This window comes from Rhamphochromis longiceps, linkage group LG13 (genome assembly GCF_057381845.1).
Source record: "Rhamphochromis longiceps isolate RC_006_pf linkage group LG13, R_longiceps_female_GT1.1, whole genome shotgun sequence".
In the NCBI taxonomy this organism is placed as follows: domain Eukaryota; kingdom Metazoa; phylum Chordata; class Actinopteri; order Cichliformes; family Cichlidae; genus Rhamphochromis; species Rhamphochromis longiceps.
The window spans coordinates 40,059,470-40,077,116 of NC_140569.1; positions in this window are offsets into that span (position 1 = coordinate 40,059,470).

Sequence of the window (17,647 nt, forward strand, 5' to 3'; positions counted from 1 at the left end):
GCTAATATTTCCAAGTTATTCACATACTGAAAACTATTACTTTGTTTTGGTCGAGTTCCCCATTCAAATGCATCTAACAGTGAGAAACGCACTGTCTTGGCGAAATAAAGCGTTTTTGTACAACTTCAAATAAATAGCTGTAACTTTTGATAGAAGACTCAGACAAACATGTTTATGGCTTTATCTTATAGAACTCAAGGTCCCTGTGCTGGAAAAACAGGTTTTGCAGCTGTTTGAGCTAAGATTTCCAAGTTATTCACATAATGAAAACTATTACTTTGTTTCGGTCGAGTTCCCACTTCAAATGCATGCAACAGTAAGAAACGCACTGTCTTGGCGAAAGAAAGCATTTTCGTACAACTTCATATAAATAGCTGTAACTTTTGATAGAAGACTCGGATACAAATGTTTATGGCTTTATCCTGTAGAACTCAAGGTCCCTGTGCTGGGAAAACAGGTTTTGCAGCTGTTTGAGCTAAGATTTCCAAGTTATTCACATACTGAAAACTATTACTTTGTTTCGGTCGAGTTCCCACTTCAAATGCATGCAACAGTAAGAAACGCACTGTCTTGGCGAAAGAAAGCATTTTCGTACAACTTCATATAAATAGCTGTAACTTTTGATAGAAGACTCGGATACACATGTTCATGGCTTTATCCTGTAGAACTCAAGGTCCCTGTGCTGGGAAAACAGGTTTTGCAGCTGTTTGAGCTAAGATTTCCAAGTTATTCACATACTGAAAACTATTACTTTGTTTCGGGCAAGTTCCCCATTCAAATGCATCTAACAGTGAGAAACGCACTGTCTTGGTGAAATAAAGCGTTTTTGTACAACTTCATATAAATAGCTGTAACTTTTGATAGAAGACTCAGACAAACATGTTTATGGCTTTATCTTATAGAACTCAAGGTCCCTGTGCTGGGAAAACAGGTTTTGCAGCTGTTTGAGCTAAGATTTCCAAGTTATTCACATAATGAAAACTATTACTTTATTTCGGTCGAGTTCCCACTTCAAATGCATGCAACAGTAAGAAACGCACTGTCTTGGCGAAAGAAAGCGTTTTTGTACAACTTCATATAAATAGCTGTAACTTTTGATAGAAGACACGGATACACATGTTTATGGCTTTATCTTATAGAACTCAAGGTCCCTGTGCTGGGAAAACAGGTTTTGCAGCTGTTTGAGCTAAGATTTCCAAGTTATTCACATACTGAAAACTATTACTTTGTTTCGGGCGAGTTCCCCATTCAAATGCATCTAACAGTGAGAAACGCACTGTCTTGGTGAAATAAAGCGTTTTTGTACAACTTCATATAAATAGCTGTAACTTTTGATAGAAGACTCAGACAAACATGTTTATGGCTTTATCTTATAGAACTCAAGGTCCCTGTGCTGGGAAAACAGGTTTTGCAGCTGTTTGAGCTAAGATTTCCAAGTTATTCACATAATGAAAACTATTACTTTATTTCGGTCGAGTTCCCACTTCAAATGCATGCAACAGTAAGAAACGCACTGTCTTGGCGAAAGAAAGCGTTTTTGTACAACTTCATATAAATAGCTGTAACTTTTGATAGAAGACTCGGATACACATGTTTATGGCTTTATCTTATAGAACACAAGGTCCCTGTGCTGGGAAAACAGGTTTTGCAGCCGTTTGAGCTAAGATTTCCAAGTTATTCACATAATGAAAACTATTACTTTATTTCGGTCGAGTTCCCACTTCAAATGCATGCAACAGTAAGAAACGCACTGTCTTGGCGAAAGAAAGCGTTTTTGTACAACTTCATATAAATAGCTGTAACTTTTGATAGAAGACTCGGATACACATGTTTATGGCTTTATCTTATAGAACACAAGGTCCCTGTGCTGGGAAAACAGGTTTTGCAGCCGTTTGAGCTAATATTTCCAAGTTATTCACATACTGAAAACTATTACTTTGTTTTGGTCGAGTTCCCCATTCAAATGCATCTAACAGTGAGAAACGCACTGTCTTGGCGAAATAAAGCGTTTTTGTACAACTTCAAATAAATAGCTGTAACTTTTGATAGAAGACTCAGACAAACATGTTTATGGCTTTATCTTATAGAACTCAAGGTCCCTGTGCTGGAAAAACAGGTTTTGCAGCTGTTTGAGCTAAGATTTCCAAGTTATTCACATAATGAAAACTATTACTTTGTTTCGGTCGAGTTCCCACTTCAAATGCATGCAACAGTAAGAAACGCACTGTCTTGGCGAAAGAAAGCATTTTCGTACAACTTCATATAAATAGCTGTAACTTTTGATAGAAGACTCGGATACACATGTTCATGGCTTTATCCTGTAGAACTCAAGGTCCCTGTGCTGGGAAAACAGGTTTTGCAGCTGTTTGAGCTAAGATTTCCAAGTTATTCACATACTGAAAACTATTACTTTGTTTCGGGCAAGTTCCCCATTCAAATGCATCTAACAGTGAGAAACGCACTGTCTTGGTGAAATAAAGCGTTTTTGTACAACTTCATATAAATAGCTGTAACTTTTGATAGAAGACTCAGACAAACATGTTTATGGCTTTATCTTATAGAACTCAAGGTCCCTGTGCTGGGAAAACAGGTTTTGCAGCTGTTTGAGCTAAGATTTCCAAGTTATTCACATAATGAAAACTATTACTTTATTTCGGTCGAGTTCCCACTTCAAATGCATGCAACAGTAAGAAACGCACTGTCTTGGCGAAAGAAAGCGTTTTTGTACAACTTCATATAAATAGCTGTAACTTTTGATAGAAGACACGGATACACATGTTTATGGCTTTATCTTATAGAACTCAAGGTCCCTGTGCTGGGAAAACAGGTTTTGCAGCTGTTTGAGCTAAGATTTCCAAGTTATTCACATACTGAAAACTATTACTTTGTTTCGGGCGAGTTCCCCATTCAAATGCATCTAACAGTGAGAAACGCACTGTCTTGGTGAAATAAAGCGTTTTTGTACAACTTCATATAAATAGCTGTAACTTTTGATAGAAGACTCAGACAAACATGTTTATGGCTTTATCTTATAGAACTCAAGGTCCCTGTGCTGGGAAAACAGGTTTTGCAGCTGTTTGAGCTAAGATTTCCAAGTTATTCACATAATGAAAACTATTACTTTATTTCGGTCGAGTTCCCACTTCAAATGCATGCAACAGTAAGAAACGCACTGTCTTGGCGAAAGAAAGCGTTTTTGTACAACTTCATATAAATAGCTGTAACTTTTGATAGAAGACTCGGATACACATGTTTATGGCTTTATCTTATAGAACACAAGGTCCCTGTGCTGGGAAAACAGGTTTTGCAGCCGTTTGAGCTAAGATTTCCAAGTTATTCACATACTGAAAACTATTACTTTGTTTTGGTCGAGTTCCCCATTCAAATGCATCTAACAGTGAGAAACGCACTGTCTTGGCGAAATAAAGCGTTTTTGTACAACTTCAAATAAATAGCTGTAACTTTTGATAGAAGACTCAGACAAACATGTTTATGGCTTTATCTTATAGAACTCAAGGTCCCTGTGCTGGAAAAACAGGTTTTGCAGCTGTTTGAGCTAAGATTTCCAAGTTATTCACATAATGAAAACTATTACTTTGTTTCGGTCGAGTTCCCACTTCAAATGCATGCAACAGTAAGAAACGCACTGTCTTGGCGAAAGAAAGCATTTTCGTACAACTTCATATAAATAGCTGTAACTTTTGATAGAAGACTCGGATACAAATGTTTATGGCTTTATCCTGTAGAACTCAAGGTCCCTGTGCTGGGAAAACAGGTTTTGCAGCTGTTTGAGCTAAGATTTTAAAATTATTCACATAATGAAAACCTATACTTTGTTTTGGTCGAGTTACCCATTCAAATGCATGTAACAGTGAGAAACGCACTGTCTTGGCGAAAGAAAGCGTTTTTGTACAACTTCATATAAATAGCTGTAACTTTTGATAGAAGACTCGGATACACATGTTTATGGCTTTATCTTATAGAACTCAAGGTCCCTGTGCTGGGAAAACAGGTTTTGCAGCTGTTTGAGCTAAGATTTCCAAGTTATTCACATAATGAAAACTATTACTTTGTTTCGGTCGAGTTCCCACTTCAAATGCATGCAACAGTAAGAAACGCACTGTCTTGGCGAAAGAAAGCATTTTCGTACAACTTCATATAAATAGCTGTAACTTTTGATAGAAGACTCAGATACACATGTTTATGGCTTTATCCTGTAGAACTCAAGGTCCCCGTGCTGGGAAAACAGGTTTTGCAGCCATTTGAGCTAAGATTTCCAAGTTATTCACATACTGAAAACTATTACTTTGTTTCGGGCGAGTTCCCCATTCAAATGCATCTAACAGTGAGAAACGCACTGTCTTGGCGAAATAAAGCGTTTTTGTACAACTTCAAATAAATAGCTGTAACTTTTGATAGAAGACTCAGACAAACATGTTTATGGCTTTATCTTATAGAACTCAAGGTCCCTGTGCTGGAAAAACAGGTTTTGCAGCTGTTTGAGCTAAGATTTCCAAGTTATTCACATAATGAAAACTATTACTTTGTTTCGGTCGAGTTCCCACTTCAAATGCATGCAACAGTAAGAAACGCACTGTCTTGGCGAAAGAAAGCATTTTCGTACAACTTCATATAAATAGCTGTAACTTTTGATAGAAGACTCGGATACACATGTTTATGGCTTTATCCTTTAGAACTCAAGGTCCCTGTGCTGGGAAAACAGGTTTTGCAGCTGTTTGAGCTAAGATTTCCAAGTTATTCACATAATGAAAACTATTACTTTGTTTCGGTCGAGTTCCCACTTCAAATGCATGCAACAGTAAGAAACACACTGTCTTGGCGAAAGAAAGCATTTTCGTACAACTTCATATAAATAGCTGTAACTTTTGATAGAAGACTCGGATACACATGTTTATGGCTTTATCTTATAGAACTCAAGGTCCCTGTGCTGGGAAAACAGGTTTTGCAGCTGTTTGAGCTAAGATTTCCAAGTTATTCACATAATGAAAACTATTACTTTGTTTCGGTCGAGTTCCCACTTCAAATGCATGCAACAATAAGAAACGCACTGTCTTGGCGAAAGAAAGCATTTTCGTACAACTTCATATAAATAGCTGTAACTTTTGATAGAAGACTCGGATACACATGTTTATGGCTTTATCCTGTAGAACTCAAGGTCCCCGTGCTGGGAAAACAGGTTTTGCAGCTGTTTGAGCTAAGATTTTAAAATTATTCACATAATGAAAACCTATACTTTGTTTTGGTCGAGTTACCCATTCAAATGCATGTAACAGTGAGAAACGCACTGTCTTGGCGAAAGAAAGCGTTTTTGTACAACTTCATATAAATAGCTGTAACTTTTGATAGAAGACTCGGATACACATGTTTATGGCTTTATCTTATAGAACTCAAGGTCCCTGTGCTGGGAAAACAGGTTTTGCAGCTGTTTGAGCTAAGATTTCCAAGTTATTCACATACTGAAAACTATTACTTTGTTTCGGTCGAGTTACCCATTCAAATGCATGCAACAGTAAGAAACGCACTGTCTTGGCGAAATAAAGCGTTTTTGTACAACTTCAAATAAATAGCTGTAACTTTTGATAGAAGACTCGGATATACATGTTTATGGCTTTATCTTATAGAACTCAAGGTCCCCGTGCTGGGAAAACAGGTTTTGCAGCTGTTTGAGCTAAGATTTCCAAGTTATTCACATAATGAAAACTATTACTTTATTTCGGTCGAGTTCCCACTTCAAATGCATGCATCAGTAAGAAACGCACTGTCTTGGCGAAAGAAAGCGTTTTTGTACAACTTCATATAAATAGCTGTAACTTTTGATAGAAGACTCGGATACACATGTTTATGTCTTTATCTTATAGAACTCAAGGTCCCCGTGCTGGGAAAACAGGTTTTGCAGCTGTTTGAGCTAAGATTTCCAAGTTATTCACATAATGAAAACTATTACTTTGTTTCGGTCGAGTTCCCCATTCAAATGCATGTAACAGTGAGAAACACACTGTCTTGGCAAAATAAAGCGTTTTTGTACAACTTCATATAAATAGCTGTAACTTTTGATAGAAGACTCGGATACACATGTTTATGGCTTTATCCTGTAGAACTCAAGGTCCCCGTGCTGGGAAAACAGGTTTTGCAGCTGTTTGAGCTAAGATTTCCAAGTTATTCACATAATGAAAACCTATACTTTGTTTCGGTCGAGTTCCCACTTCAAATGCATGTAACAGTGAGAAACGCACTGTCTTGGCGAAAGAAAGCGTTTTTGTACAACTTCATATAAATAGCTGTAACTTTTGATAGAAGACTCGGATACACATGTTTATGGCTTTATCTTATAGAACTCAAGGTCCCTGTGCTGGGAAAACAGGTTTTGCAGCTGTTTGAGCTAAGATTTCCAAGTTATTCACATAATGAAAACTATTACTTTGTTTCGGTCGAGTTCCCACTTCAAATGCATGCAACAGTAAGAAACGCACTGTCTTGGCGAAAGAAAGCATTTTCGTACAACTTCATATAAATAGCTGTAACTTTTGATAGAAGACTCGGATACACATGTTTATGGCTTTATCCTGTAGAACTCAAGGTCCCCGTGCTGGGAAAACAGGTTTTGCAGCTGTTTGAGCTAAGATTTTAAAATTATTCACATAATGAAAACCTATACTTTGTTTTGGTCGAGTTACCCATTCAAATGCATGTAACAGTGAGAAACGCACTGTCTTGGCGAAAGAAAGCGTTTTTGTACAACTTCATATAAATAGCTGTAACTTTTGATAGAAGACTCGGATACACATGTTTATGGCTTTATCTTATAGAACTCAAGGTCCCTGTGCTGGGAAAACAGGTTTTGCAGCTGTTTGAGCTAAGATTTCCAAGTTATTCACATACTGAAAACTATTACTTTGTTTCGGTCGAGTTACCCATTCAAATGCATGCAACAGTAAGAAACGCACTGTCTTGGCGAAATAAAGCGTTTTTGTACAACTTCATATAAATAGCTGTAACTTTTGATAGAAGACTCGGATATACATGTTTATGGCTTTATCTTATAGAACTCAAGGTCCCCGTGCTGGGAAAACAGGTTTTGCAGCTGTTTGAGCTAAGATTTCCAAGTTATTCACATAATGAAAACTATTACTTTATTTCGGTCGAGTTCCCACTTCAAATGCATGCATCAGTAAGAAACGCACTGTCTTGGCGAAAGAAAGCGTTTTTGTACAACTTCATATAAATAGCTGTAACTTTTGATAGAAGACTCGGATACACATGTTTATGGCTTTATCTTATAGAACTCAAGGTCCCTGTGCTGGGAAAACAGGTTTTGCAGCTGTTTGAGCTAAGATTTCCAAGTTATTCACATAATGAAAACCTATACTTTGTTTCGGTCGAGTTCCCCATTCAAATGCATGTAATCGTAAGAAACGCACTGTCTTGGCGAAAGAAAGCGTTTTTGTACAACTTCATATAAATAGCTGTAACTTTTGATAGAAGACTCGGATACACATGTTTATGGCTTTATCTTATAGAACTCAAGGTCCCTGTGCTGGGAAAACAGGTTTTGCAGCTGTTTGAGCTAAGATTTCCAAGTTATTCACATAATGAAAACTATTACTTTATTTCGGTCGAGTTCCCACTTCAAATGCATGCAACAGTAAGAAACGCAATGTCTTGGCGAAAGAAAGCATTTTCGTACAACTTCATATAAATAGCTGTAACTTTTGATAGAAGACTCGGATACACATGTTTATGGCTTTATCTTATAGAACTCAAGGTCCCTGTGCTGGGAAAACAGGTTTTGCAGCTGTTTGAGCTAAGATTTCCAAGTTATTCACATAATGAAAACTATTACTTTGTTTCGGTCGAGTTCCCACTTCAAATGCATGCAACAATAAGAAACGCACTGTCTTGGCGAAAGAAAGCATTTTCGTACAACTTCATATAAATAGCTGTAACTTTTGATAGAAGACTCGGATACACATGTTTATGGCTTTATCCTGTAGAACTCAAGGTCCCCGTGCTGGGAAAACAGGTTTTGCAGCTGTTTGAGCTAAGATTTTAAAATTATTCACATAATGAAAACCTATACTTTGTTTTGGTCGAGTTACCCATTCAAATGCATGTAACAGTGAGAAACGCACTGTCTTGGCGAAAGAAAGCGTTTTTGTACAACTTCATATAAATAGCTGTAACTTTTGATAGAAGACTCGGATACACATGTTTATGGCTTTATCTTATAGAACTCAAGGTCCCTGTGCTGGGAAAACAGGTTTTGCAGCTGTTTGAGCTAAGATTTCCAAGTTATTCACATACTGAAAACTATTACTTTGTTTCGGTCGAGTTACCCATTCAAATGCATGCAACAGTAAGAAACGCACTGTCTTGGCGAAATAAAGCGTTTTTGTACAACTTCAAATAAATAGCTGTAACTTTTGATAGAAGACTCGGATATACATGTTTATGGCTTTATCTTATAGAACTCAAGGTCCCCGTGCTGGGAAAACAGGTTTTGCAGCTGTTTGAGCTAAGATTTCCAAGTTATTCACATAATGAAAACTATTACTTTATTTCGGTCGAGTTCCCACTTCAAATGCATGCATCAGTAAGAAACGCACTGTCTTGGCGAAAGAAAGCGTTTTTGTACAACTTCATATAAATAGCTGTAACTTTTGATAGAAGACTCGGATACACATGTTTATGGCTTTATCTTATAGAACTCAAGGTCCCCGTGCTGGGAAAACAGGTTTTGCAGCTGTTTGAGCTAAGATTTCCAAGTTATTCACATAATGAAAACTATTACTTTGTTTCGGTCGAGTTCCCCATTCAAATGCATGTAACAGTGAGAAACACACTGTCTTGGCAAAATAAAGCGTTTTTGTACAACTTCATATAAATAGCTGTAACTTTTGATAGAAGACTCGGATACACATGCTTATGGCTTTATCCTGTAGAACTCAAGGTCCCCGTGCTGGGAAAACAGGTTTTGCAGCTGTTTGAGCTAAGATTTCCAAGTTATTCACATAATGAAAACCTATACTTTGTTTCGGTCGAGTTCCCACTTCAAATGCATGTAACAGTGAGAAACGCACTGTCTTGGCGAAAGAAAGCGTTTTTGTACAACTTCATATAAATAGCTGTAACTTTTGATAGAAGACTCGGATACACATGTTTATGGCTTTATCTTATAGAACTCAAGGTCCCTGTGCTGGGAAAACAGGTTTTGCAGCTGTTTGAGCTAAGATTTCCAAGTTATTCACATAATGAAAACTATTACTTTGTTTCGGTCGAGTTCCCACTTCAAATGCATGCAACAGTAAGAAACGCACTGTCTTGGCGAAAGAAAGCATTTTCGTACAACTTCATATAAATAGCTGTAACTTTTGATAGAAGACTCGGATACACATGTTTATGGCTTTATCCTGTAGAACTCAAGGTCCCCGTGCTGGGAAAACAGGTTTTGCAGCTGTTTGAGCTAAGATTTTAAAATTATTCACATACTGAAAACTATTACTTTGTTTCGGTCGAGTTACCCATTCAAATGCATGCAACAGTAAGAAACGCACTGTCTTGGCGAAATAAAGCGTTTTTGTACAACTTCATATAAATAGCTGTAACTTTTGATAGAAGACTCGGATACACATGTTTATGGCTTTATCTTATAGAACTCAAGGTCCCTGTGCTGGGAAAACAGGTTTTGCAGCTGTTTGAGCTAAGATTTCCAAGTTATTCACATACTGAAAACTATTACTTTGTTTCGGTCGAGTTACCCATTCAAATGCATGCAACAGTAAGAAACGCACTGTCTTGGCGAAATAAAGCGTTTTTGTACAACTTCAAATAAATAGCTGTAACTTTTGATAGAAGACTCGGATATACATGTTTATGGCTTTATCTTATAGAACTCAAGGTCCCCGTGCTGGGAAAACAGGTTTTGCAGCTGTTTGAGCTAAGATTTCCAAGTTATTCACATAATGAAAACTATTACTTTATTTCGGTCGAGTTCCCACTTCAAATGCATGCATCAGTAAGAAACGCACTGTCTTGGCGAAAGAAAGCGTTTTTGTACAACTTCATATAAATAGCTGTAACTTTTGATAGAAGACTCGGATACACATGTTTATGTCTTTATCTTATAGAACTCAAGGTCCCCGTGCTGGGAAAACAGGTTTTGCAGCTGTTTGAGCTAAGATTTCCAAGTTATTCACATAATGAAAACTATTACTTTGTTTCGGTCGAGTTCCCCATTCAAATGCATGTAACAGTGAGAAACACACTGTCTTGGCAAAATAAAGCGTTTTTGTACAACTTCATATAAATAGCTGTAACTTTTGATAGAAGACTCGGATACACATGTTTATGGCTTTATCCTGTAGAACTCAAGGTCCCCGTGCTGGGAAAACAGGTTTTGCAGCTGTTTGAGCTAAGATTTCCAAGTTATTCACATAATGAAAACCTATACTTTGTTTCGGTCGAGTTCCCACTTCAAATGCATGTAACAGTGAGAAACGCACTGTCTTGGCGAAAGAAAGCGTTTTTGTACAACTTCATATAAATAGCTGTAACTTTTGATAGAAGACTCGGATACACATGTTTATGGCTTTATCTTATAGAACTCAAGGTCCCTGTGCTGGGAAAACAGGTTTTGCAGCTGTTTGAGCTAAGATTTCCAAGTTATTCACATAATGAAAACTATTACTTTGTTTCGGTCGAGTTCCCACTTCAAATGCATGCAACAGTAAGAAACGCACTGTCTTGGCGAAAGAAAGCATTTTCGTACAACTTCATATAAATAGCTGTAACTTTTGATAGAAGACTCGGATACACATGTTTATGGCTTTATCCTGTAGAACTCAAGGTCCCCGTGCTGGGAAAACAGGTTTTGCAGCTGTTTGAGCTAAGATTTTAAAATTATTCACATAATGAAAACCTATACTTTGTTTTGGTCGAGTTACCCATTCAAATGCATGTAACAGTGAGAAACGCACTGTCTTGGCGAAAGAAAGCGTTTTTGTACAACTTCATATAAATAGCTGTAACTTTTGATAGAAGACTCGGATACACATGTTTATGGCTTTATCTTATAGAACTCAAGGTCCCTGTGCTGGGAAAACAGGTTTTGCAGCTGTTTGAGCTAAGATTTCCAAGTTATTCACATACTGAAAACTATTACTTTGTTTCGGTCGAGTTACCCATTCAAATGCATGCAACAGTAAGAAACGCACTGTCTTGGCGAAATAAAGCGTTTTTGTACAACTTCATATAAATAGCTGTAACTTTTGATAGAAGACTCGGATATACATGTTTATGGCTTTATCTTATAGAACTCAAGGTCCCCGTGCTGGGAAAACAGGTTTTGCAGCTGTTTGAGCTAAGATTTCCAAGTTATTCACATAATGAAAACTATTACTTTATTTCGGTCGAGTTCCCACTTCAAATGCATGCAACAGTAAGAAACGCAATGTCTTGGCGAAAGAAAGCATTTTCGTACAACTTCATATAAATAGCTGTAACTTTTGATAGAAGACTCGGATACACATGTTTATGGCTTTATCTTATAGAACTCAAGGTCCCTGTGCTGGGAAAACAGGTTTTGCAGCTGTTTGAGCTAAGATTTCCAAGTTATTCACATAATGAAAACTATTACTTTGTTTCGGTCGAGTTCCCACTTCAAATGCATGCAACAATAAGAAACGCACTGTCTTGGCGAAAGAAAGCATTTTCGTACAACTTCATATAAATAGCTGTAACTTTTGATAGAAGACTCGGATACACATGTTTATGGCTTTATCCTGTAGAACTCAAGGTCCCCGTGCTGGGAAAACAGGTTTTGCAGCTGTTTGAGCTAAGATTTTAAAATTATTCACATAATGAAAACCTATACTTTGTTTTGGTCGAGTTACCCATTCAAATGCATGTAACAGTGAGAAACGCACTGTCTTGGCGAAAGAAAGCGTTTTTGTACAACTTCATATAAATAGCTGTAACTTTTGATAGAAGACTCGGATACACATGTTTATGGCTTTATCTTATAGAACTCAAGGTCCCTGTGCTGGGAAAACAGGTTTTGCAGCTGTTTGAGCTAAGATTTCCAAGTTATTCACATACTGAAAACTATTACTTTGTTTCGGTCGAGTTACCCATTCAAATGCATGCAACAGTAAGAAACGCACTGTCTTGGCGAAATAAAGCGTTTTTGTACAACTTCAAATAAATAGCTGTAACTTTTGATAGAAGACTCGGATATACATGTTTATGGCTTTATCTTATAGAACTCAAGGTCCCCGTGCTGGGAAAACAGGTTTTGCAGCTGTTTGAGCTAAGATTTCCAAGTTATTCACATAATGAAAACTATTACTTTATTTCGGTCGAGTTCCCACTTCAAATGCATGCATCAGTAAGAAACGCACTGTCTTGGCGAAAGAAAGCGTTTTTGTACAACTTCATATAAATAGCTGTAACTTTTGATAGAAGACTCGGATACACATGTTTATGGCTTTATCTTATAGAACTCAAGGTCCCCGTGCTGGGAAAACAGGTTTTGCAGCTGTTTGAGCTAAGATTTCCAAGTTATTCACATAATGAAAACTATTACTTTGTTTCGGTCGAGTTACCCATTCAAATGCATGCAACAGTAAGAAACGCACTGTCTTGGCGAAATAAAGCGTTTTTGTACAACTTCATATAAATAGCTGTAACTTTTGATAGAAGACTCGGATACACATGTTTATGGCTTTATCTTATAGAACTCAAGGTCCCTGTGCTGGGAAAACAGGTTTTGCAGCTGTTTGAGCTAAGATTTCCAAGTTATTCACATACTGAAAACTATTACTTTGTTTCGGTCGAGTTACCCATTCAAATGCATGCAACAGTAAGAAACGCACTGTCTTGGCGAAATAAAGCGTTTTTGTACAACTTCAAATAAATAGCTGTAACTTTTGATAGAAGACTCGGATATACATGTTTATGGCTTTATCTTATAGAACTCAAGGTCCCCGTGCTGGGAAAACAGGTTTTGCAGCTGTTTGAGCTAAGATTTCCAAGTTATTCACATAATGAAAACTATTACTTTATTTCGGTCGAGTTCCCACTTCAAATGCATGCATCAGTAAGAAACGCACTGTCTTGGCGAAAGAAAGCGTTTTTGTACAACTTCATATAAATAGCTGTAACTTTTGATAGAAGACTCGGATACACATGTTTATGTCTTTATCTTATAGAACTCAAGGTCCCCGTGCTGGGAAAACAGGTTTTGCAGCTGTTTGAGCTAAGATTTCCAAGTTATTCACATAATGAAAACTATTACTTTGTTTCGGTCGAGTTCCCCATTCAAATGCATGTAACAGTGAGAAACACACTGTCTTGGCAAAATAAAGCGTTTTTGTACAACTTCATATAAATAGCTGTAACTTTTGATAGAAGACTCGGATACACATGTTTATGGCTTTATCCTGTAGAACTCAAGGTCCCCGTGCTGGGAAAACAGGTTTTGCAGCTGTTTGAGCTAAGATTTCCAAGTTATTCACATAATGAAAACCTATACTTTGTTTCGGTCGAGTTCCCACTTCAAATGCATGTAACAGTGAGAAACGCACTGTCTTGGCGAAAGAAAGCGTTTTTGTACAACTTCATATAAATAGCTGTAACTTTTGATAGAAGACTCGGATACACATGTTTATGGCTTTATCTTATAGAACTCAAGGTCTCCGTGCTGGGCAAACAGGTTTTGCAGCTGTTTGAGCTAAGATTTCCAAGTTATTCACATAATGAAAACCTATACTTTGTTTCGGTCGAGTTCCCCATTCAAATGCATGTAACAGTGAGAAACGCACTGTCTTGGCGAAAGAAAGCGTTTTTGTACAACTTCATATAAATAGCTGTAACTTTTGATAGAAGACTCGGATACACATGTTTATGGCTTTATCTTATAGAACTCAAGGTCCCCGTGCTGGGAAAACAGGTTTTGCAGCTGTTTGAGCTAAGATTTCCAAGTTATTCACATAATGAAAACTATTACTTTGTTTCGGTCGAGTTCCCCATTCAAATGCATGTAACAGTGAGAAACACACTGTCTTGGCAAAATAAAGCGTTTTTGTACAACTTCATATAAATAGCTGTAACTTTTGATAGAAGACTCGGATACACATGTTTATGGCTTTATCCTGTAGAACTCAAGGTCCCCGTGCTGGGAAAACAGGTTTTGCAGCTGTTTGAGCTAAGATTTCCAAGTTATTCACATAATGAAAACCTATACTTTGTTTCGGTCGAGTTCCCACTTCAAATGCATGTAACAGTGAGAAACGCACTGTCTTGGCGAAAGAAAGCGTTTTTGTACAACTTCATATAAATAGCTGTAACTTTTGATAGAAGACTCGGATACACATGTTTATGGCTTTATCTTATAGAACTCAAGGTCCCTGTGCTGGGAAAACAGGTTTTGCAGCTGTTTGAGCTAAGATTTCCAAGTTATTCACATAATGAAAACCTATACTTTGTTTCGGTCGAGTTCCCACTTCAAATGCATGCAACAGTAAGAAACGCACTGTCTTGGCGAAAGAAAGCATTTTCGTACAACTTCATATAAATAGCTGTAACTTTTGATAGAAGACTCGGATACACATGTTTATGGCTTTATCCTGTAGAACTCAAGGTCCCCGTGCTGGGAAAACAGGTTTTGCAGCTGTTTGAGCTAAGATTTTAAAATTATTCACATAATGAAAACCTATACTTTGTTTTGGTCGAGTTCCCCATTCAAATGCATGTAACAGTGAGAAACACACTGTCTTGGCGAAATAAAGCGTTTTTGTACAACTTCATATAAATAGCTGTAACTTTTGATAGAAGACTCGGATACACATGTTTATGGCTTTATCCTGTAGAACTCAAGGTCCCCGTGCTGGGAAAACAGGTTTTGCAGCTGTTTGAGCTAAGATTTTAAAATTATTCACATAATGAAAACCTATACTTTGTTTTGGTCGAGTTACCCATTCAAATGCATGTAACAGTGAGAAACGCACTGTCTTGGCGAAAGAAAGCGTTTTTGTACAACTTCATATAAATAGCTGTAACTTTTGATAGAAGACTCGGATACACATGTTTATGGCTTTATCTTATAGAACTCAAGGTCCCTGTGCTGGGAAAACAGGTTTTGCAGCTGTTTGAGCTAAGATTTCCAAGTTATTCACATACTGAAAACTATTACTTTGTTTCGGTCGAGTTACCCATTCAAATGCATGCAACAGTAAGAAACGCACTGTCTTGGCGAAATAAAGCGTTTTTGTACAACTTCAAATAAATAGCTGTAACTTTTGATAGAAGACTCGGATATACATGTTTATGGCTTTATCTTATAGAACTCAAGGTCCCCGTGCTGGGAAAACAGGTTTTGCAGCTGTTTGAGCTAAGATTTCCAAGTTATTCACATAATGAAAACCTATACTTTGTTTCGGTCGAGTTCCCACTTCAAATGCATGTAACAGTGAGAAACGCACTGTCTTGGCGAAAGAAAGCGTTTTTGTACAACTTCATATAAATAGCTGTAACTTTTGATAGAAGACTCGGATACACATGTTTATGGCTTTATCTTATAGAACTCAAGGTCTCCGTGCTGGGCAAACAGGTTTTGCAGCTGTTTGAGCTAAGATTTCCAAGTTATTCACATAATGAAAACCTATACTTTGTTTCGGTCGAGTTCCCCATTCAAATGCATGTAACAGTGAGAAACGCACTGTCTTGGCGAAAGAAAGCGTTTTTGTACAACTTCATATAAATAGCTGTAACTTTTGATAGAAGACTCGGATACACATGTTTATGGCTTTATCTTATAGAACTCAAGGTCCCCGTGCTGGGAAAACAGGTTTTGCAGCTGTTTGAGCTAAGATTTCCAAGTTATTCACATAATGAAAACTATTACTTTGTTTCGGTCGAGTTCCCCATTCAAATGCATGTAACAGTGAGAAACACACTGTCTTGGCAAAATAAAGCGTTTTTGTACAACTTCATATAAATAGCTGTAACTTTTGATAGAAGACTCGGATACACATGTTTATGGCTTTATCTTATAGAACTCAAGGTCCCTGTGCTGGGAAAACAGGTTTTGCAGCTGTTTGAGCTAAGATTTCCAAGTTATTCACATAATGAAAACCTATACTTTGTTTCGGTCGAGTTCCCACTTCAAATGCATGTAACAGTGAGAAACGCACTGTCTTGGCGAAAGAAAGCGTTTTTGTACAACTTCATATAAATAGCTGTAACTTTTGATAGAAGACTCGGATACACATGTTTATGGCTTTATCTTATAGAACTCAAGGTCCCCGTGCTGGGAAAACAGGTTTTGCAGCTGTTTGAGCTAAGATTTCCAAGTTATTCACATAATGAAAACTATTACTTTGTTTCGGTCGAGTTCCCCATTCAAATGCATGTAACAGTGAGAAACACACTGTCTTGGCAAAATAAAGCGTTTTTGTACAACTTCATATAAATAGCTGTAACTTTTGATAGAAGACTCGGATACACATGTTTATGGCTTTATCTTATAGAACTCAAGGTCCCCGTGCTGGGAAAACAGGTTTTGCAGCTGTTTGAGCTAAGATTTCCAAGTTATTCACATAATGAAAACTATTACTTTGTTTCGGTCGAGTTCCCCATTCAAATGCATGTAACAGTGAGAAACACACTGTCTTGGCAAAATAAAGCGTTTTTGTACAACTTCATATAAATAGCTGTAACTTTTGATAGAAGACTCGGATACACATGTTTATGGCTTTATCTTATAGAACTCAAGGTCCCTGTGCTGGGAAAACAGGTTTTGCAGCTGTTTGAGCTAAGATTTCCAAGTTATTCACATAATGAAAACTATTACTTTGTTTCGGTCGAGTTCCCACTTCAAATGCATGCAACAATAAGAAACGCACTGTCTTGGCGAAAGAAAGCATTTTCGTACAACTTCATATAAATAGCTGTAACTTTTGATAGAAGACTCGGATACACATGTTTATGGCTTTATCCTGTAGAACTCAAGGTCCCCGTGCTGGGAAAACAGGTTTTGCAGCTGTTTGAGCTAAGATTTTAAAATTATTCACATAATGAAAACCTATACTTTGTTTTGGTCGAGTTACCCATTCAAATGCATGTAACAGTGAGAAACGCACTGTCTTGGCGAAAGAAAGCGTTTTTGTACAACTTCATATAAATAGCTGTAACTTTTGATAGAAGACTCGGATACACATGTTTATGGCTTTATCTTATAGAACTCAAGGTCCCTGTGCTGGGAAAACAGGTTTTGCAGCTGTTTGAGCTAAGATTTCCAAGTTATTCACATACTGAAAACTATTACTTTGTTTCGGTCGAGTTACCCATTCAAATGCATGCAACAGTAAGAAACGCACTGTCTTGGCGAAATAAAGCGTTTTTGTACAACTTCAAATAAATAGCTGTAACTTTTGATAGAAGACTCGGATATACATGTTTATGGCTTTATCTTATAGAACTCAAGGTCCCCGTGCTGGGAAAACAGGTTTTGCAGCTGTTTGAGCTAAGATTTCCAAGTTATTCACATAATGAAAACTATTACTTTATTTCGGTCGAGTTCCCACTTCAAATGCATGCATCAGTAAGAAACGCACTGTCTTGGCGAAAGAAA